We start from the raw sequence: 23,271 nt of genomic DNA on the forward strand, positions 1-23,271 counted from the left end.
AGATGACAAAGACAACTGGCTACCCAAGCAATCACCCTAAGTCTCATTTGCAGTGTTAAAGTAACCAATTTTAGCTAAGGCCTAGAGCAACCGACAGACCATTTTTAGAGGCAGGGAAAATTTTAAAAACCATCTTACCATGTCTTGGCAAGGTTTGGCAGTCTTTTTGTGTGTGTGTGTGTCCTACTTGTCCAGTCTAGACTCCGTGCATTTTGTCAATGGTCAAGGCATGGGCAGTTCCTTGCCCAAAGGCCAGATGTGCTAAGAAAAAGACAAATCCAAGTGTAGCGTCCTTGGTGCTCAACCGTCTCTCAGGAAGCTGCCAGGAACAATTGTGTCTCACTTCAAGAGAGTCAACAGAACCCTAAGTTATTTAAATTTCATATTCTACATATCTTTGAAGTGGTTGAAGATTGTCTATCTATGCAGAATACAATCTCTCTGTATCTAAAGAACCTGATTAGTCTGATTAAAAATTTAACAAACATGAATGACTGTTGACCAATACCTATATATTTAATACCTATATAATTTAAAGATTAAGACCTCATATCAGAATATTAAACAATCTTTAAACAATTGTGCAGTAAAGGAGGACAATGACCTTCAAATGTAAACAATGTATAAGTATCTTGATCAGAGGTAGAAATATATAATGCATTATGATAAATATATCCTAAAATAGCATCAATATACAAATGTCTTAAACAGAGGTAGAAACATGCATGCATACAATCTGACAAAATAACTTTGCATAGCTATATAAATTTGTAAACAGAAATAACATATTCAATATAACAAATAAATTTGAATTTGTATCAAAATACAAGAATCTATACCAATGTAAATTGTCTATAAATAATAGGTCACAAGTTTTCACTCTTTTGCACACTATTATCATTGTTAGTGTAAGTTAAACTCACTACCTATAATTATACTACCTATAATTCCATTCAATTTCCCCTTTTTTTCAGAAGAAGACAGGCAAGCAGATTGGACCAAGGCTTTTTGGTACCCAAAGCCACGCCCCACCTGATCCAGCCTCTTAAAGGCCATTGGATGAAGGAGGTTCCCCATCAATTTCTGAATACTTGTTGTAGATTAATAAATAATAAAGTTAATTATGATTCATAATTATGAATTAGGAATCCTCTGGGATAAGTTCAGTGGTTTCAATATGAAAAACAACTCCTTCTGCATATTGAGAGTCAGTAATTGTATTAAGAGGTTCTGGAAAAATCTAATAATACCATAAGAATAACATATAATTCTGATTTTTTTTAAATTGAATCATAGGGGCTTTGAGCCACTTTAGTTATTTTTCCTGACTTATAACTTGCCTTTCCTGATTTATTTACATCAGTATAGAATGTAGGGGATGCAGATATTGGTGTTCCTTTTATGATACCAGAAGTTACAAAATAATCCCACACTAGCTCAGAATTATGTATAATAAAGGGTTATTTATTTAGGGGAGACTCACAGATCACAGTCCTCTGCACAAATGGGGAACAGAAACTGAATCCAGCAGCCAGAAGCAAGAGGGCAAGTACATGCTTTACCTCAGCAATTATTGTATAAGAGCTCACACCCAAGTGGCCTGGTATCTTAAAGGTTATTGTCTGAAGAAGCTTCCACAGCACCTCTCCTTTTGTTTAAATAAGAGAATTCTAAACCCAATACATAATTATTTACACTATGCTAAATGTTTTAATAAACATTCTATCCTAAGGAGTCTAAGTTTTGTATTGGAAATGGTTAGCTAGATCATAAGAGGAAAGTAATTACAACTATCTAATCTCTAACCCCATTGAAGGCCTAAGAATGGAGATAATATTACTTGAGTAGGCAGGAAGTGCAATCAAGCAGCTTCTAAAATGTATAGTAAAAGACAAAGACAACTAGCTACTTGAGCAATCACCCAAAGTCTCATTTGCAATGTTGAAGCAGCCAACTTTGGCTAAGGCCTAGAGTAACTGACAGACCATTTTCAGAGGTAGAAAAATTTTCAGAACTGTTTTATTCTTTCCTGGCTAGGTTTAGCAGTCTTTTTCTTGTATCATGCCTGTCCAGTCTGGACACCATGCACTTTATAAGTGGTCAAAGCATGGCCCAAAGGCCAGTTGTGTCAAGAAGAAAACAAACTCCAAATGAAGTGTCTTCAGTGTTCAACACGCTTTCGGTAATAGATCAGTGCTGCCAGGAGCAATTGTGTTTCATTTCAACAGAATCCTAAGTTATTTAAATAACATGGTCTACAGATCTTTGAAGTGGTGAAGATTACCTATCTATTATGAAGAATACAATTTCTATGTATCTAAAGACCTAATTAGACTGACAAACATGAATGACTATTGACCTGTAATACTTAATACCTATATAACTTAAAGATTTAGACTTCATATCAGAATATTAAACAATCTTTAAACAACTGTGCAGTAAAGGAGGACAAAGACCTCAAAATATAAACAATGTGTAAATATATTCATCAGAGGTAGAAATATATAATGCGATATGATAAATAAATCCTAAAATTATATCAATATACAAAATGTCTTAAACAGAGGTAGAAACATGCATGCATACAATCTGACAAAATAACTTTGCATAGGTGTACGAATATTGTAAACAGAAATAGGAGCATATTCAAAGTAACAAATATAATTTGAACTTGTATCAATATACAAAAATACTAATGTAAATTGTCCATAAATAATAGCTCACAATTATTCACTCTATTATGCACGATTATTCACATTAAGCTTTCCCTCTTTTCTTTTTACGAGATCGCTGGGCCTACATAATTTCCAACCCAACCCCAGCCCTGTATGAGTAATAATTAAACCCTAAGCGGTGGACCTAACCCTGAGGACAAGCTTTTCCGGGAGAGGGGATATCGTCTTTGAGAACTGCTTCTAGCTGTCGTGGCGGCAATGTTCTTTTTATGGGATCCTGTAAAAGTAAAATGATGATTAAGTTTCAAGATTGCTGGTTTGTATGATTTCAAATGGTCTCTGAGTAGTTAATAGGTTTTTCTGAAGTTCTTATTTGGAGTCCTGACCAGAATGCTGTAGGAAGGTGCTCCATTTCCATAGCTGGTACCCCCAAACCAGTCTCATAGTAGTGTTATCAGCATCCTGACATCATATTGACCAGGTGGAGTCACTGTTGTGGGGCCCCATCTTCTTCCTGGAAACTTCAAAGATTACTGCAGGAAAATCTACTGTTTACTGTGAAAAACTTAAATATTATTCATATAGATGCATATTCAATGAAAGATATGATATAGACAAAATGGGTATGGAGAAAATAAAGTATTTCCTTAAAATCTACCTTCTTTCTGTCCCATACCAGATGACTCCTGACATGAGACAGAAATTCTAACTTTTCTTTTAACAACATACTTAGATTTAGAGAAAGAAAGCCATCATCCACCTCTAAAGCTAGCTCTGATTTTTAAGTAGAGATGTATATATGTCCAGATAATCAAATTTTACCATGCAGATGATACAGCATCAAAAGTCAGATTTTCCATTGCTTGTTGGTTCTTTCTGGATAGTTATCTTTTCATCTTTAGGTATCTGGATGTCCAAGGTCTCTTGACTCTTTGAAGACGAGTATTTTCCTGCAAAGACAAGAATAGAGCCCTGCCCCAACCATTATGAGGTTTTCTTACCACCTGTATGATTGCCACCTCTGTGGATGAGCTGTCATTTCTCTTTCTCAAGAGGTTTCTCTTTTTCAAACTGTATCTTTATTAATTTTATGGTATCCATAGCTTTTCTTCTCATATGGAAACAAGAGCAAAAACCCTTCCCCAACATAGCACATCTCCTGGTTTCCATTGTGAGTTTAACACATCCTTGAAATATACTGACTGATTTAATTCAGAAGTTTTTTTCTTTTATCCTGTCTCTCTGCTGCCATTGTTCCTTTCTCATTAGTGTTAAGAAAACTCAAGGTTAATAATGCATTTTGCAATCTATTTCTAGGGGTATTTTTCTACCCCTTTCTGTTTGTTTAGCATATCCTTTGTAATTCGATTTGATCTTTCTATAACTGCCTGCCCTCTAGGATTGTTTGGTATACTTGTAATATGCTTTATATTATAATATGTAAAAAACCGTTTCATTTTCTTAGGCACATATGCTGGACCATTGTCTGTATTTATTTGTGCAGGTATACCCATGATGGACATAACGTCTAATAAATGCATGATTACGGAATCAGCTTTTTCTGAGCTCAAGGTAGTTGCCTATTGAAAAATCTTAATAAGTGTGAATGATGTGATGTACATATTTTAATTTTCCAAATTCTGTAAATTGGAAAACATCCATCTGTCAGATTTCATTGCTTTGAGTACCCTTTGGGTTACTCCCTGCAGGTAGCGGTATTTGGTTATAGAAAATGAAAGTAGGACATCTCTTTATAATCTCCTTAGCTTGTTGCCATTTAATATAAAACTCTTTCTTTAAGCCTTTGCTGTAAATGATGTTTCTTATGAAATTCTGAGGCCTTCAGCACACTTCCGATCAATAATCAGTCAATATATGTATTACCTTGAGCTAGGGGACCTGACAGACCCATATGAAATCAGATGTGTGTTATGTATGTGGGACAAAGCCTATTCCTGATTATGTCTTGACCCTTAATGAATAATGAACACAATTCTGTATCATCTGTTATAAATTCATTGGTTTCAATATGCAAGACAACTCTTTCTGCATATTGCAAGTCAGTAACTATATTGAGAGGTTCTTTAAAATCCCTTAGTACCAGGAGAATAGCATGTAATTCTACCCATTGGACAGAATTACAAGGGCTTTGTTCCACCTTATTTAATTCTTCTGCTTTGTAACCTGCCTTCCCTGATTTGTTTGCATCAAATGTATAAAATGTATGGGTTCCAGTTACTGGTGTGTCATGTACAATTCAAGGAAGAATCAAAGTAGTTGTCTTTATAAGGTTAATACTATCAATTTTGGAATAATTGCTATTAATTTCTCCAAAAAAAATTAGCACAAGTTCTTTTGCCATGGTTCATTGTCTTCCCATAATCTTTTTATTTCATCAGTAGTGAAAGGCACTATAATCTCTGCTGGGTCTACACCAGCTAGTTGAGAAAGTATCAATGTTCCTTTTATAATTAGTTCAGAGACATTTTCCACATACGTTTTTAATTTTTCCTTGGTTTGTGTGGTTAAATGATCCATTCTAAGATAATATCTTCCCTGTGCATTTTCTTGTAGGGGAAATTCTAGACGGCAGTATGACTAGAATAGAATTAAGATTTGGATTCCCCCTATCCACATGTGCCTCCTGTAATTTCTCTTCACCAACCATCAATTCTTTTTCTGCTTCAGCTGTTAATTCCCTAGGACGATTTAAGTCTTTGTCACCATCTAAGGTCTTGTTTAAATGAATTATTGATCAGGTTTTATCACAACAGCTTGTCATAGACTGGAAATGTCTTTGAATGCCATTAAGAGGCCGCAATTTGTCTCTCCTAATTTGTGCCTTTTGTGTTCTAATTTTCTGTAAACTATTTTGTAACCTAGGTAATTGACAGAATCTTCACTTTGTGTTTTTTCAGGAGTGATTTGTAATCCCCATTTAGGCAAAACTTTTTTTACTTCTTCAAAGTATCTGCATTTGTGTCAGATAACAAAATGTCATCCATGAAATGGTAAATTATAGACTTAGGAAATTATTTACATATTATTTCCAATGACTGACTTACAAAGTATTGACACAGGGTGGGGCTATTGAGTTTTCTCTGTGGGAGGACAGTCCACTGGTATCTCCTAGTAGGCTGAGAATTATTATAAGTAGGCACTGTGGGCAAATTTTTTCTGTCCTTTTCTTGTAAAGTATAGTTAAGAAACAATCTTTTAAATAAATTACTATAACAGGCCATCCTTTTCATAACAGAGAAGGCAGAGGAATTCCAGTTTGTAGAGGACCTGTAGGTTAAATAACATTGTTGATAGCTCTTAGATATGTCACTATTCTCCATTTTCCAGATTTCTTTGTAACAACAAATGCAGGAGAATTACAAGGGCTGGTAGATTCTTCAATATGACAAGCATCTAAGTTGCTCCTGTACCAGCAGTTTTAAAGCCTGCAGGTTCTCTTCTGGTCATTGTTAAATTCCATTGTATAACCCATATTGGTTTCTCAGTTAGCCATTTTAAAGGCAGGGTCATTAGTACCTCTGAAGGTTTGCTAGTTGCTTTGTGTTCTTATACAGCCTGAATCCTGTAGGGCTGGATCGCCCTTACTCCCTGGGGTGCGTCTCGAGGACTGTTTGGTCTGCCAGCTAAAGCTTCCTGCTAGTCTCTGTGCTCACTCTGCCATAGCCTGGTGATTTAGCTGTAGGGCTTTGCTTCATCTTTGGTATGGTAATTTCCCACCTGTCAGGGAGGAGTTCCTACAAGCGCCAGTTTCCCCCAACCTGGGAAGGAGTTCCCACAGCACCAGTTTCCCCCCTGCCTGGAAAGGAATTCCTACTGCGCCAGGTTCCTCCCGCCTGGGAAGGAATTCCTTTACTGGGACCCTAGTATATTAGTTCTGCAAAAAGTTGAATAAAGTGGCATTCGGCTGTTCTCTTTCGAATGACCATGGTCTCTTGTGTCTTTATTTCAATCTCCAGGCCTTTGCCCAAACTCGCGTGAGGTACAGTTGTGCGCGAACCTTACCAAGAGGGTAACACAGAATTGGGTGTTACAATTGGAGGCCCCGCTGGGATATTCAGCAGCTACAGTCGGAGACTGGTCTGCGGAGACCCATCTGCGAGATTTGGGAAATAGGGATCCCTGAGAGATCGCCCTCGGGAAGCGATGAGGGTGTATTGGCTTATGGGTGCAAGGAATTCTGTTCCAGTATTAAGGGGCCAATTAAAGGGCCAATTGATAGTGCTTTTAGAGAAGCAAGAAGTAAGTAAGTAAGTAAGTAAGTAAGAAGTAAGGCACCGGTATTAAAATAAGACAGCACAAGAGTTCCTTAAGACAGTTTTTTTTCGTGTAAGGTAGTTAATTGCCTAATTTTTTTTGAGAGAGTTTAGTCCCTGGTTTCTACACACAGGGGGCTTTAATATTACTGATTGGGAACAGGTAAAGTTTAAAGCAAAGAAGAAGGGACCAGACGTGAGGAACCCGCAAGAAAAAATCGGTGGATGTGTGAGTATTGAGCGCTCAGAGATAGAGATCAGAATTTAAAGAAATGTAGAAAAGCAGGTTAAAATTCTTCTTTTCCATTTCACAATTTTGCTTCTTTGTCAAAAGTCTGCTGTTTGTAGGCAGGTGAATTCGTATCCAAGGTGGATTGATTTCAGTACTGTGACTCTGTAGTGAAGTTTAAAGTCAGAGATTGTAATGGATTCAAAAGTTCCTTGATTGTACAGGATTTTAAGATTGTTTAGGCTATCCTGAGTTTTGTCTTTTCTCATAAGGTTGAGGATTTTTTTTTTTTAGAAATCTAAAAATTTCATTATGAGTTTAATGGGCATTTGCATTAAATTTGTAGATTGCTTTCAGTAATATTGTCAATTTTGCTATATTGGCACTGTCTTTACAAGAGAATAGGAGATCTTTCTATTGTCTGATGGCTTAAATTTCTTAAAAGGTTTAAAGTTCTTGTTATACAGGTTTTTCAATTTGTGTAATTAGAGTTACTCAAAGATATTTTATGGTATTTGTGGTGAAAAGGAAAAATACCACCCTGGACAACCCCCTCCTTGGTATTCAGGTGGGTCTCCAGCTAGGAAGGCAGGAAGAGATAAGGAAAACAGGAAGCCCCAGACAACCCCCTCCTTGGCATTTAGGTGAAAGGTCAAGAATTTGCCACTCAGCGCGCTCTTAGCCTTATTTGAATTGACCAATGGAATGAATCCCCGTAACCACGCTTTTCGCTTCTGTACCCGCGCTTTTGCTCTCCTATAAGAACCCCTCACCCCAACCTGGAGGCGCGCAAGTCTTCCGAGAGACCTTGTCGCCCCAGGTACCTGTGTATTCGAATAAACCTCTTGCTGTTTGCATCCGTAAGTGTGGTTTCGTCTGATTCGTGGGTTCGGGGCCTCTCTCGAAAGGAAGACATCCCTCGGGGGTCTTTCATTGGCTATCTCATTTATCAGGTGTGTAGAAGAGATACATTTGGGTTGTTTTCAGATTCTGTGTGTGATAAAGTAATTCTGCTGTAAACATGGTTGAGCACATGTCCTTGTGGTATGGTTGAGCATCTTTTGTATATAGGCCCAAAAGAGGTATAGCTAAGTTTTGAGGTAGTTTGTCACCTAATTTTCTGAGAATTTGCCGTACTGTGATCCAAAGAGGCTGTGCCAGTCTGCACTTCCAGCAGTGGTGGAGGAGTTTCTCTTAAGTATAAGTTGTGAGCAGTGTTTTTGATCTTGGTCATATTGCAGGGATAAGATGGAGTCTCAGGAGTTATTTTGATTTACATTTTTCCATTCGTTAAGGATGTTATATTTGAGCATTTTTAAAATGTCTTTCAGTCATTTTAAGTTCATCTATTGAGAGTTTTCAGTTTAAGTCTGTTGCATATATTTTTATTGGATTAATTATTCTTTTGATGACTAATTTCTGGAGTCCTTATGTTTTTGAAGTGGATTAGTGACTAGTGAAGATTTTCCAATTCTATAGCCTGATATATCATGTTGACTGTGTCCTTTGCTATACAGAAGCTTCTCAGTTCAAGAGATCTTATTAATTATTTCTCTTAATGTGTATGGCACTGAGGCTGTGTTAAAGTTGTATCAGTGCATTCAAGTGTTAGTTCTAAAATTTTATTCTATGAGGTTAAATATTGTTGGTTTTATGTTGAGGTCTTAAAAAGAAAAGAGAACAGCTTTCTAAGACCCTTCGGGGATCTTCAGAACCTTGTTCTGAGTTTGTTGACCTTCTGCTGCAGGTGGGAGGTTGTGTTTTTGGGGATGTGAGCTCAGCTATGCCAGCCATAAAGCGATTGGCCTGTGAGGGCACTGGCAGATTTTGTCGGGAGGCTATATGCCCCCATAGAAATGGAGATTTAAATGACTTTATCCGGTTGTGCAGGAACATTGCTGGCACTCACGGGTCAGGTAATTGTTTCTGCCCTTAGGGAAGGTCAAGGCAGAGCTAGATCTAGGAATTGTTTTCATTGTGGAAGGTCAGGACACTTCTAAAGGAACTGCCCTGCCTGTCAAGGGGCAGTTAATCAGCCCAGGGAAAAAGTCAAGTGTAGTGGCATGCGCCTTTAATCCCAGCTCTTTGGAGGCAGAGACCTACAGATCTCTGTGAGTTCAAGGCCAGCCTGGTCTACAGATTAAGTTCCTGGAACAGCTAGAGGAAGGATGCACAGTGGTATCCACTTCTCCCTAAAATACTCCTATCTTTGTTATTAAGAAAAAAATCTGGTAAATGGAGGTTGCTGTGAGATCTTAAAACAGTAAATGGTTGTATGGACATTCTATAGGGGAGTCCAGATCCAGCTTCCTTTTGTGAGTTGATAATTTTTCCCTCTCAGCATAGTCCTACTGGAGATTTTTGGCAGAAAGGACCCATCCTATGGATACATGAACATGTGTCACCTGTAAAAATTGTCATTTCATATCCATCAGCTGTGCTACGTGTTATTCAGAAAGGGTATAAACTTGGTTTACAAACCTTTGGAATGTTACCTGATAAGGTCATTACACCTTATACCCAGGCAGAAATAACTTGGCTGCAGAATTTCGCTGAGGATTGGACCTTGTTTTATGCACTAATCCCTGCAAGTTTAATAATCATTATCCTTCTGATAAATTGGTCACCTTTTTCAAAAATCATCTGGTATGTTTCCATAAAGTTATTTCTTTGCAGCCTCTGGCAGGGGCAAGGAATGTATTTACTGACGATTCCTCCACCAGGAGAGCTGTGGTGGTCTCCCCTCCTGATTTTGACATTCAGCCCATTGATACTAAATCTGCTCAGGTGACTGAATTGATCGCTGTACAAATGAACTTAGAGAAATATGCTGACATTCCATTTAACCTTTTTACTGACAGTCAGTATATAAGCAAAATTCTTGCGCCTTTAAAAACTGCAGTTTATATTGCTTCTGTATCTCGAGTCCAGATGCAGTTATTGGCTATTCAAATTTTGCTTTGGGCACGATCTGTTCCCATTTACGTAGGGCATTTGCAGGCTCATAGCGATCTGCCTGGCCCCTTGAGTGAGGGGCATGCTTTGGCTGATAAGCTTACTCGCCAAATTTATGCAGTTAGTCAAGAATCTTATGGAGCTGCAAAAAAGGCTCATAATCGTTTTCATATCAATGCTGGGTCTTTAAGATTTCATTTTAAGATATCTCAAGAGCAAGCCACTGATATTGTTAAAAAATGTCCTTTATGTACAGAACTTTTAACTGTTCCCCATTTGGGAGTTAATCCTCGTGGGCTTGCTCCTAATCATTTGTGGCAAATGGATGTTACCCACGTTCCTTCTTTTGGGCACATGCAATATGTTCACATAACCGTGAATACATATTCTCATCTTATTTTTGCCTAAGCTCACACAGGAGAAAAATTACGGGATGTTAAAAGTCACTGTCTCCAGGCTTTTGCCTACATGGGAGTTCCTAAAGCTCTGAAAACTGACAATGGACCAGCCTACCTCAGCACTGGCTTTGCTAAATTTTGCTCTGAGTTTTCTATTTCTCATAAATCAGGTATACCCTATAATCCCCAAGGACAAGCTATAGTAGAACAAGTGCAACGTACACTCAAAGCTTATTTGCATAAAACAAAAAAGGGGGATTATAGTTCCACCCCAGGGACCATTTGTCTTTTATTTTATACATTTTAAATTTTTTGACTGTTGACACTCATTCCCAGACCACTGCTGAGCGACACTGGCGGCCAAATTCTTCTGGGATGCCTCATGTTAAATGGAAGAATCTAGAAGATGGCACCTGGTATGGTCCAGATCCTGTACTAATCTGGAGCAGGGGAGCTGTCTGTGTCTTCCTGCAGGATGTGTGGATTGATATCCGAGTCTTCTATTTGGTTCCATTGGTCCTCCTGTCCGTTCTTATGCCAATACCAGGCTGTTTTCAGTACTGTAGCTCTGTAATAGAATTTGAAGTCAGGGATGGGGATGCCTCCAGAAGTTCTTTTATTGCCCAGGATTGTTTTGGCTATCCTGGGTTTTTTGCTTTTCCAAATGAAGTTCAGTACTTTTTCGAGGTCTTTGAGAATTTTTGCTGGGATTTTCATGGGCATTGCGTTGAATCTGTAGATTGCTTTCGGTAAGATTGCCATTTTTACTATGTTAATTCTGCCTACCCAAGAGCATGGGAGGTCTTTCCACTTTCTGATGTCTTCTTCAATTTCTTTCTTCAAAGATTTAAAGTTCTTGTCATACAAGTCTTCCACTTGTTTGGTTAGAGTTACTCTGAGATATTTTATGCTATTTGTGGCTATTGTGAAGAGTGTTGATTCTCTGATTTCTTCCCCAGCCCTTTTATCATCTGTTCACAGAAGGGCTACTGATTTTTTTTTTGAGTTAATCTTGTATCCTGCTACATTGCTGAAAGTGTTTATGAGTTGTAGAAGTTCTTGGTAGAATTTTTGGGATCACTTATGTAAACTATCATATCATCAGCAAACAGTGAGAGTTTGACTTCTTTTCCAATTTGTGTCCCCTTTATCTCCCTTTGATGTCTTATTGCTCTAGCTAAGACCTCAAGAACTATATTGAATAGACATGGAGAGAGTGGACACCCTTGTCTTGTTCCTGATTTCAGTGGAATCACTGGGAGTTTCTCTCCATTTAGTTTGATGTTGGCTGTTGGCTTGCTGTATATTGCCTTAATTATGTTTAGGTATGTTCCTTGTATCCCTGCTCTGTCCAAGACCTTTATCATGAAGGAATGTTGAATTTTGTCAAAAGCTTTTTGGCATCTAATGATATGATCATGTGGTTTTTATTTTTCAGTTTGTTTGTATGGTGGATTATGTTGACAGATTTTTGTATGTTGAACCAGCCCTACATCTGTGGGATGAAGCTGACTTGGTCATGGATGATTGATGATTCTGATGTGTTCTTGGATTTGATTTGCTAGTATTTTATTTAGTATTTTTGTATCAATGTTCATGAGTGAGATTGGTCTTTAATTCTCTTTCTTTGTATTGTCTTTTTATGGTTTGGGCATCAGGGTAATTATAGCCTCATAAAAAGAGTTTGACAATGTTCCCTCTGTTTCTATTGTGTGGGATAACATGAGGAGTATTGCTATTAGTTCTTTTTTTTGAAAGCCTTGTAGAATTCTGAGCTGAAACCATCTGATCCTGGACTTTTTTTTGGTTGGGAGACTTTTAATGATCGTTTCTATTTCTTTGGCAGTTATAGGTCTGTGTAATTTGCTTATCTGGTCTTGATTTAATTTTGGTAAGTGATATTTATCTAGAAAGTTATCCATTTCCTTTAAGTTTTCCAATTTGGTGGAGTACAGGTTTTCAAAATATGACCTGATGATCCTCTGTATTTCCTCCATGTCTGCCGCTATGTCCCCCTTTTCATTTCTGATTTTGTTAATTTGGATATTCTCTCTCTGCTTTTTGGTTAGTTTGGATAAAGGTTTGTGTATTTCGTTGATTTTCTCGAAGAAATAACTCTTTGTCTCATTGATTCTTTGTATTGTTTTCTTTGTTTCTATTTTGTTGATTTCAGCTCTCAATTTGATTTTTTCCTGCCATCTAGTTCTCTTAGGTGAGTTTGCTTCTTTTTGTTCTAAGGTTTTCAAATGTTCTGTTAATTCACTAGTGTGGGATTTTTCTAGCTTCTTTATGTAGGCATTTAGTGCTATGAACTTGCCTCTTAACACTGCTTTCTTTCATTGTGTCCCATAAATTTCGGTATGTTGTGTGGTCATTTTCATTGAATTTTAGGAAGTCTTTAATTTCCCCCTTTATTTCTTCCTTGACTCATTGATGATTCAGGTGAGTATTGTTTAATTTCCATGTGTTTGTGGGCTTTCTGGAATTAGTGTTTCTGTTGACTTCTAGTTTTAAAGCATGGTGATCTAATACAGTTCATTGGGTTATTCCACTTTTTTTTGTATTTGTTGAGGTTTGTTTTGTTACTGAGTATGAGGTCAATTTTTGAGAAGGTTCTATGAGGTGCTGAGAAGAAGGTATAATCTTTTCTGTTTGGATGGAATATTCTACAGATGTCTGTTAAGTTCATTTGAGTCATAACATCTGTTAGTTCTCTTATTTCTCTGTTTACTTTTTTTGTCTGATTGACCTGTCCAGTGGTGAGAGGGGAGTATTAAAGTCTCCCTATATTAGTGTGTGTGGTTTAATATATGATTTAAGCTTTAGAAGTGTTTCTTTGACATATGAGGGTGCCCTTGTATTTGGGGGCATAGATGTTCAGTATTGAAATTTCCTCTTGATGCATTTTCCTGTGACTAATATGACATGTCCTTCTTTGTCTCTTTTGACTGATTTTAGCTTGAAGTCTATTTTGTTAGATATTAGGATAGCTACACCCACTTGTTTCTTAGGTCCATTTGATTGGTATATTTTTTCCCAACCTTTTAATCTGAGACGATGTCTGTCTTTGAGGTTGAGATGTGTTTCTTTTATGCAGAAGAGGGATGGATTCTGTTTTTGTATCCAATCTATTAGCCTGTGCCTTTTTATAGGTGAGTTGAGTCCATTTACATTAAGGGATATTAATGATCAGTGGTTGCTATCTCCTGTTAATTTAGTTTTTTTCGTTGGTGATGTTAATTTGTGCATTTTTTTTCTTCTTCGGGATTTGCTGTAATGAGATCACCAATTGTCTGTGCTTTTGCTAGTGTAGCCATCTTCTTTGGATTGGAGTTTTCCTTCTAGTATTTTGTGTAGGGTTGGGTTTGTAGCTAGGTATTGGTGAAATCTAGATTTGTCATGGAATATCTTGTTTTGTCCTTCTATAGTGATTAATAGTTTTGCTGGGTATAGTAGTCCAAGCTGGCATCCATGGTCTCTTAATGTCTGCATAATGCTTGACCATGACCTTCTGGCTTTCATTGTCTCCACTGAGAAGTCAAGTGTAATTCTGATAGGTCTACTTTTATATGCTCCTTGGCCTTTTTCCTTTGCAGCTCTTAATATTCTTACTTTACTCTGTATGTTTAATGTTTTGATTATTATGTGGCGAGAGGACTTTTTTTTTTTTTTGGGTCCAGTCTGTTTGGTGTTCTGCAAGCTTCTTGTATCTTCATAGGCATATCTTTCTTTAGGTAGGGAAATTTTTCTTCTATGATTTTGTTAAATATATTTTCTGTGCCTTTGAGTTAAACTTCTTCTCTTTCTTTTATACCTATTATTCTAAGATTTGGCCTTTTTATGGTGTCCCATATTTAATGAATATTTTAGGTTAAGCTTTTGTTAGTTTTAATGTTTTCTTTAACTGATAAGTCTATTTCCTCTATTGTATCTTCAGCATTTGAGATTCTCTCTTCCATTTCTTGTAATCTGTTGTTCATGATTGCATTTGTGGTTCCCAATCTTTTTCTCATGATTTCTGTTTCTATAATTCCTTCAGCTTGTGTTTTCTTTATTTTTTCTATGTCAGTTTTCAAGTCCTGAATAGTTTCTTTTATATGTTTGAGTTCTTTTTCTTGGTTTTCTTTAAGTGATTTGCTGATATCTTCCAAATTTTTGTTTGTTTTTTCCTTCATTTCTTTCAGGTAACTTCTCATTTCATCTTTAAGAATTTCAGACAGTCTCTTGAGGTTATTTTTTAGATCATTTTCTTCTGGTCCATCCATATTTGGTTGTTCAGGTCTTGCTTTTGTAGGGTCTTTAGGTTTTACTGGTATTGTGTTGTTCTTTGTGGTGTAGTGTGTGATCTTACCTTTTCTACTAATCTTTTCCTTTAATAGGTGTGGTTGGGGCTGTCTGGGATTCTGTTGAATAATCTACTGGGTGTCAGTGAATCCAAAGCTCAGATGGTTGTTCCTCATGGTACAGTCAGTGTCACAGTTCTAGTTACCCCGTTGGTTATTCCTGTTCCTGGAGGTAGCTCAGTGCTCCTGTGCTTTGGTCTGCTCCCTTGAAGTTTGTTGTCTCAGGTCTTCTTTGGCCTAGGCTGTTGGCTTTGATCTGTTTCTGTAAATCTTGGTCTGGATCTCCTCCTGCAGAAGTCCCTGGCTTGGAGTTGGACCTGTTGTGGTGGAGATCTCTGTCTCTGATCTGGTCGCTGGCTCAATCCTGATCCGCCCATGTCCCAGGACTGGGTTTGCTCCTGGCTTCTGCTCCTGGTGGAGCTTGTTCTCTCTGTGTCTTAGATAACTGGTTCAGATCCACTCTGGTTCTGGTAGAGATCTCAGACTCTGAGTCAGGTTGTTGGCTCAATCCTGGTCTGCCAGTGTCCCAAGATTGAGTTGACTCCCAGGGCTGGATTTGCTCCTGGCTTCTGCTCCCAGTAGAGCTTATTTCCTCTGGCCTACTGGAGTTTTTGATTCATCCTTCATATTTATTCTATTATCCAGAACAGTATGGTTTTTTACAAAAGGCACTAGATTGTTTAATTTTCCTGGTGAGACATGTTTTCCACAGTGACTGTGAATGACTGGACTTTATTTGACATGGGGGCCTGCGAGAGGCCCCCTAAGGAGTTTCCTGGTGGTATCAGGTTGCTTTGTTTGTCTTTTGTCGACCTACATTCATTAGTCCAATGTCAGCCTTTGCCATAGCCCCTACATATACCAAAAGGCTGAGTCCTCCTATTCTTGCCATTCCTAGAAGAGACATTATTCCTAGGAATTCCTTGTCTACAGTCCCTTTTCAGATTTTCTATTCTAACACAATTAAAACATTTGGCATTTTGGTGTCTCCTCATAACATTGAAAATCGCTTCTCCTACCCAGTCCCCAGTATTATAGTCAAATGTCACAACATTCATTGTATGCAAGATCAAGTCACCTTTTGATGCTGATCTGACCTTTAAAGGTGCAAGGATCTCCTTGCATTCTAAATTGGCATTTTCAAAAGCCAAAGATTCAATAAGACACATCTAGCTTCTGAGTCTGTTACTCCTACTTGTACAGCCTTAGTTAATCTTTGTAAAAAGTCACTAAAAGGTTTTCTCTGGCCCTGTTTAACCCTAATATATGATTCATTTCCCTTTCCTGCTTTCTGAATCCTGTTTTAAGCATTTAAAACTGCTGTGTTATAGGAATAAGGTGCATTCACCATAGAGAGCCTGGTCCTGAGAATCAGAGTAATGACCCTCACCAAGAATTTGATCTTAGAAAGCCTCAAATCTTTTTGCTTTCCCCTGTTCTAAACCTTTTGCCTCTTCTCTCCAATAATGCTTCCAAAGCAACTGAGGTCTGTATTCTAGGACCACTGAGATTAATTGAAACCAATCGTGTGGGGTAGCCTTATTGCTTGAAGCACACATTTTCACCATTGACCTAACAAAACGTGAATGTAGTCAATAATGTAACATGAAGGGCCAGCTTGTTGGGGTATCTGTCCTGCCCAGTACTCCACAGCCAGCAAGCCCCAAAGAAAGTCACACAAATATCTCTTTTAGTTTTAAAGCTGATTGGTCCATTAGGTCAGGCTACTTATTAGCGAATTCTTACATCTTACGGTAACCCATAATTCTTGTCTGTGTTAGCCATGTGGCTCAGTACCTTTTCCAGTGGGGCAGATTACATCTTGCTTCTTTGCGGCCTGGGCAGAAGTGGAGGAGGGAACTTCCTACTTCCCAGAATTCTCTTGTTCTCATTGCATCACCTCTACTTCCTGTCTGGTTTTCCTGCCTATACTTCCTGCCTGGCCAATCAGCATTTATTTAAAATAGGATTGGCAGATTACAGACAATTCTCCCGCACCACCATAAGATACTATTGCTTGTTTAATTTCTTTTAGATCACTTATACATATTGGTTCCTATGTATATTTTTTGACTACCTTAGGGGTACTTTGTGCCAGATGGTCTTTCCGAGGAAATTACCAGATACGCAGTTAAAACTCTGGATAAGTCAATCTGGGGTCTAGCACATACTGATGAGGCTAAATCCTGTCCTTGTACCTTCTGTCCTTGCTCATCAATTTCAACAAATTCCTCAATCTTTTCAAATCTTTTTACTACTGTCTTTTGTAAAGTCTGAATCCACTGTTCAATGTTCTGTTCTAATGCCCTCATTGAGGATTCCAAGGTAGGAAATTTGTCCAGTAAAGATAACATTTCATTCTTGAACATAATTTTGATGGCATACATATTACCTTCCTGGAGAGATACATTATCTGTTAATCTATCTTAACTTTTCAACAGATTCCAATTGTTAAATTCAATAGCACAAATTCTTTCAGATAATTCTCTCAAACTTATGCTATCTCTTTCCATAGTATTGATCCAACTAGCTGTTCATTATTAGTCTGTAAAGACTGTATCATTTCTAAAAGTGCCTCATTCTTGGCCCTGTTATCAAACCATTTTCTTAATGAGATAATATGAAAAACAAAACCAATCCCTAGAATCAAATAAAGGAATGTAGAAGGAAACTCACATAAGCCTTACAGAATACCATGCATAGCATAAGCAAAATAATTATTGTACTCCTTGATAGTTATATTTTGGGTAATTTTTGTAGTTTTCCAGATCTTACCTGTTGTAAGACAATTACAGTGAATTGGAGTCATGTGATAATCATTATTGGCCAGCCGGTGTCTTAGTTGCAGTCACGTGGCAGAGAGACTCTAGCAGAGGCAAACAGCATGTATTGCTTTCTTAGGTACTGGAAATTATGCTTTGTTTAACAAATTAAGATCAGTTATTAAGGCAATCAAAGTGATTCCAAGAGTTGGTGACCAGGATAAAGAGTAAACCCAAAGCTTTCCGTCAGTGCGAGTCATGGACTGTGCTCCAGTGTGGGCCAGTGTGTAACATGCCAAGCAGCAGCATATGGGTCTCGAGTGAGTGGGGAGCACTGAGCAGCAGTGTGCTGCATCTGAGTGCCAGCTGGAGCTGCGGGCAGGAGAGTCAGTGCCCAAGGCACCACAAGGCTGCTGAACCTATCCCCTAAAGGGTGGACTGGTCTCCATATTTGGGCGCCAGATGATGACAGAAGTTAGAAAATAATCTCACACTAGCTCAGAATTACATATAATAAAGAGTTATTTATTTAGGGGTAGACTCAGAGATCGCAGTCCTAGGTCACAGTCCTCTGCACAAACGGGGAACAGAAACTGAATCCTGCAGCCAGAAGTGGAACACAAGCTCATGCTTTACCTCGGCAATTATAGTTTAAGAGACCATGTCCAAGTGCCCCGGTATCTTAAAGGCTATTGGCTGAAGGAGCTCCCAGAGTACTTTTATTATATGAGGGAGAATCTAATTGGTTCTTTTGATAAACTGAAGTTTCTTGCTTTTGGAACACTTGTTGTTAATCTCTCCTAAAAATTATTGCAATCTCTTGGCCAGTGTTCACTTTCTGCCCATAATGAGGCAATTTCAGAATTAGTGAAAGGTTCCACAGTTTCTCCTGTGTCTATTTCTGCCTCGGGGGTCTGTTGTGGGTATTGGCAAGGGGTCGGTTGGTCGGTCATTATGTAAAGATGTTGTGTGAGAGGGGTGTGGACCCATGGTGAAGAGGGGGCAGGGGCAGCCCAGGCTCACTGGACATTGGTGGGCAGACAGATTCAACAGTTAGATAAGTGAATGGAACTGGATGTCTTTGAGAGCTGACGAGTTCTGTTTAAGAGGGGCTCCCAGCTCTCTTATGCAGCGATTAAGGGGAGAGGTAGAGTCTGTGGAAGGATCGAACATACAATGTGGGGGAAGGTGGGAGAGGGTTGTGGCTAATGAAAGGATATTTCACTTTGAAAAGCTGGAAATAGAGGGGCACTGTAGCAGGTTACAGTACAACCCAGGTGAAAGAATGCTGGGAGGAATTCTTCCTTCCAGGTGCAGTCACTCGGGGTGACAGTGACTGGTTCCACTGCCAGGAGTGCAACATCAGAGTAAGCTGGCAGAAATAACGGGGCTGGAGGGCAGTGAAGGGAGGGAGCAGGATAAAATGGAGGACTCCCATAAAGAATGTATCTGCTCTGGGGTGAAAGGGATGAAGGTTTCTTGCAGCCAGAGCTCCACTGTCCCAAAGGTCTCCTGCAGATGTGTCAGGAAGGAGTGAGCCGTTGTAGGTGAAAGTTTATGTTGGAATGTTCTGTTCAGATGTAAGGAAAGATCCTTCAGGAAGTAGAGCATTTAAAAGCAGGTATAAACGTAGGTATGAGGATAAAAAGGAAGAAAGGCGTGATCAAGAAGAGGGGCCAGAGTGGGAAGGAACCAAAACGCCATCCACGGGAGGCTTGTTGAATTTTTTGTCTGATTACTATGCCTTTGGGCATCCTCAGGACCAGTCAGGATTTGTTAGTGTGGAAGCAGCAGAGAGGAGGGCACAAATCCCATCCTTAGCAGTGGTCAGATGTAGGTCTCTTTAGTTTTGGAATACTGCAGCAGCCGAAGAATTGAGTTGATCCTGAAGGAAGTTATGCTGATCTGAAATGTCTTTGAGGTTTTCTGAGAGCTGATGGGACAGAGAGGTTAATTAATGCAGAAACAAGCAAAGTCTTCAGTTAGTAGTTTTAGCTGAGTCCTGAGGGACTGCCCATAGTGTCAAGAAGACAATAGGTAGGTGGCCCGTTCGTCCCCTTCTCAGAGGTCACCCAAACTGCTCTTAGAGGTGTTGGGGCTCAGATCTCTCTCAACTGCTTAGAGCTGATTAAAGGGGGCAGTGTAGAAAGGGCCACAGTTAGTGGAGGGTCCATCTAAGAGGCCACAAGAAGACTTGACAGATGACAAAGACTCAGAACATTTAGCTGCCATTTGTGATACTGTATGGAGTGTGTTATTTGAGGGAGATAGTATTTGTGACATAAAAATGAGACTATTAGTGCTCCTTTTCCTCCTGAGAGTGTGCTTAGAAAATAGGGTAGTTTGTCTCTTACTGGAGGAAGAGAACAGGCAAGAAAACCATCTAAAGAACTCTTGGCGGGCTTTGTCATGGGTGTTAGCCAGACTGGTGATTTCTGTCACTATTGTCTATTACAAGATGTAAGTTCAGAATTATATATTTGGTCTCCTCTATTACAGCCTTGTGGGGAAACATTAAAGATGGGGTTAATAAGGAAAAAAATTAACATCATGATTAATGTAAGTTGTTTTTTTTTTTTTAGTAAACTTAAATATCACTGTATGTTGTTGGAAGCAAAATTGTTCTGGGAGGCTGCTCATTTGTTTCCCGGCCGCCCAGACTCCCGAAATAATCACACAGAGATCTGTATAAATTGCAATATTGTTTGTGCAATAACTTAAGTGTCTTTCTAGCTGGCTCTTATATTTTGAATTAATCCACTTTAATTAATCTGTGTATTGCCAGGTGGCTGTGGCTTACTGGCAGTGTTCCAGTGCATCTGTCTCCTGCAGGCACCTACATGGCTCCTCTCTGACTCTGCCTACTCTCTCTATCCTCTCTCTGCTTGGAACTCCCACCTTGCCCTATTCTGCTAAGCCACTGGCTGAAACAGATTTATTCATTAACCAATAAAAGCAGCACATAGACAGAAGGACTTCCCACACCAACTGTACAGCTGGATGGACCATATAGCAGAGTCCTGCAGAAGGGAAAATGTCATACCAGCCTCCTGCATGAGGGACAGGCTTCTGGAAATCATGTAATAGAAATTAGTTAAAGTTACCGTCTAATTGACAATTTAAAGAATATTAATAGAGGGGGCTGGAGAGATGGCTCAGTGGTTAAGAGCATTGCCTGCTCTTCCAAAGGTCCTGAGTTCAATTCCCGGCAACCACATGGTGGCTCACAACCATCTGTAATGGGGTCTGGGGCCCTCTTCTGGCCTGCACACATACAGACAGAATATTGTATGCATAATAAATAAATAAATAAATAAATAAATATTTTTTTTAAAAAAGAATATTAATAGAGACAATTTAATAGAATCCTATTGGGTCATTTTTATAGGATTGCCTAGCAAAGTTCCAGAGACAACCTCTGGATATCCTGATATAGCTGGGAAGACCTGTGAGTTTGATGGCACAGTGTCTGGCAGCCTCCTTTAGTCAGGGAACAGGGATGGTTAGGGTACAGAAGGGCACATTACAGCTGTGGGAGGCGCTCGTCCAGAAGCAGACCGTGTCCCACAGTCAGTAAGTCCAGCTTTGAGGTTTGGCCTTCGTATTCCTCAGATGAATAACAGACACTGCAGTGCTGAAGGAAGCCAAGGTCTTGTCCTCTATCTGGGAAATACATACACCAGGAAGATCATTAGCGGGAGCTCATTGTCCATTAACACTTCCTGTGGGTTAAGTATAATGTCTGAGAACTGCAGCTCCCTGAGCTGTTATAGAAACACATTGATCATTTACATCTTGGTCCTATTTTCCTGCTGCGTATTTAAGACCATGTAGGTGGCCAAAATTCATTTTTTTTCTTTTGTTAGGCCAAGTGAGGATCTGGTTCTCACGAGTCACGAGGGCCAGTGAGGCATCTCTGACTCCTCAAGCCTTTCTTTACCCGAGTCAATCACTGTGAGGGTACAGCAGAGTCTTGCTTGGCCTGGCCATGGTTTCCCACTGAGGAAACCATTCCTGTGTGTCGACTCTCTTGTAGACTGAATGCTGGTTAGAGTTCACTGGTGGAGTCCCCATGACCCGCCCAGCAAGAGAAGAGCTGGCTCTCCACAGTTACAGAGCATTTCTATAAATGACCCACAGTCCCCTGAGACTTCATTGACCTTGGAGGGCAAGGGGAAAGATAGTCTCCTTTTATTCCCTCTGACCATAGTAGAATAGCCTCCAAGTATGATTATTAAACACCCAGATATCAATTATACTAGTCTGGTACTTTAAATTATTGTATAATATTTTAATAACAAGATATTTCTAAATAAACTTTGATTTGACATACATTTTAGCCCAGTTTTTGTCATTGTTGGCCTTACGCCATATATATTGTTTCATCCTCTGTATATCCTAAATAACTTACTCAGACCTTCGTAACTTCCAAAGGCTTTCTAGGTTTTTTTTTTTCCTCCACTCTGGAAACATCCATCCATCTTACTCTTCAGACGTAAGTCCTTCTTTACTAAAACAGTTTCCACCTGCCCTCCTTAAGCACAGTCTCACAGGAACATGTATACCCTACTACCCCACCCCCAACCCGCAAAGAATCTGTGTAACTCAACAAGGCAACCCAATTAGAAAGTAGACCCAAGACTTGAATGAGTATGTCAAAGAAATACAAAACACAGATGGCTAAAATGTACATATTCAACTTCATTGATCATTTGGAAAACTTAGATCAAACCCACAGATAACACTTCATATCCAGTAGGAGAACCAGTAAAGGAAGGAACTAAATCTGAAAATACTCTTAACCTTTAGGCTGGGGAGATGGCTCAGTGGGTAAGAGTGCTTGTTGCATGAGCAGGCTTGTAAGAAGCCAGGCGTAGCCAGGTGGTGGTGGAGCACACCTTTAAGCCCAGCACTCCGGAGGCAGAGGCAGGTGGGTCTCTGTAAATTTCAGGCCAGTCTGGTCTACAGAGCGAGTGAGTTCTAGGACAAGCTACACAGAGAAACCCTGTCACAAAAAAGCAAAACAAAACAAAACAAACAAACAAACAAAAAAAAACCAAACCAAAAAAAAAAAAAAGGAGAAGGAGGAGAAGCCAGGTATAACTGTGCATACTTTTAACCACAGCACTGTGGGGCAGAGGCAAGAGGATTACAGGGGCCTGTGGCTTTCAGCTTAGCTCCAGATTCAGTGAGAGACTCTATCTCAAAGGAATAAGGCTGAACAAGACATCTGCTGTCCTCTGGCCCCCACACACATAGCTATAGACATGCACATCCTGTCCTCCATTTGCGCATATGCCACACATATCAAAAAAGACGAAAAGTGAAAAGATAAACTTGATTTAGTAACAGGGAAAATGTCCTTTGACCCAGAAAGTTAGCTTTCTGAAATATCCTATAGGCTTATGTGCATTAAAGTGTGTGTGTGTGTGTGTGTGTGTGTGTGTGTGTGTATGCTGATGATATGACCTGACCACTCCAGGCAAAGTTTTTGTTATAGCTATGAGGGGGAGAAGAGCCAGAGGCATCTGGAAGAGTCCAGAGCAGAGAGAGAAAGTAGTAAACAACATGGCCGGCAGACTCGATCTGGCCAAAAGAGAAACAGGAGCAGAATAGAGAAAGGGCCAAGAAGTGA

Source organism: Myodes glareolus, chromosome 9, assembly GCF_982192425.1.
Source record: "Myodes glareolus chromosome 9, mMyoGla1.1, whole genome shotgun sequence".
Lineage (NCBI taxonomy): Eukaryota > Metazoa > Chordata > Mammalia > Rodentia > Cricetidae > Myodes > Myodes glareolus.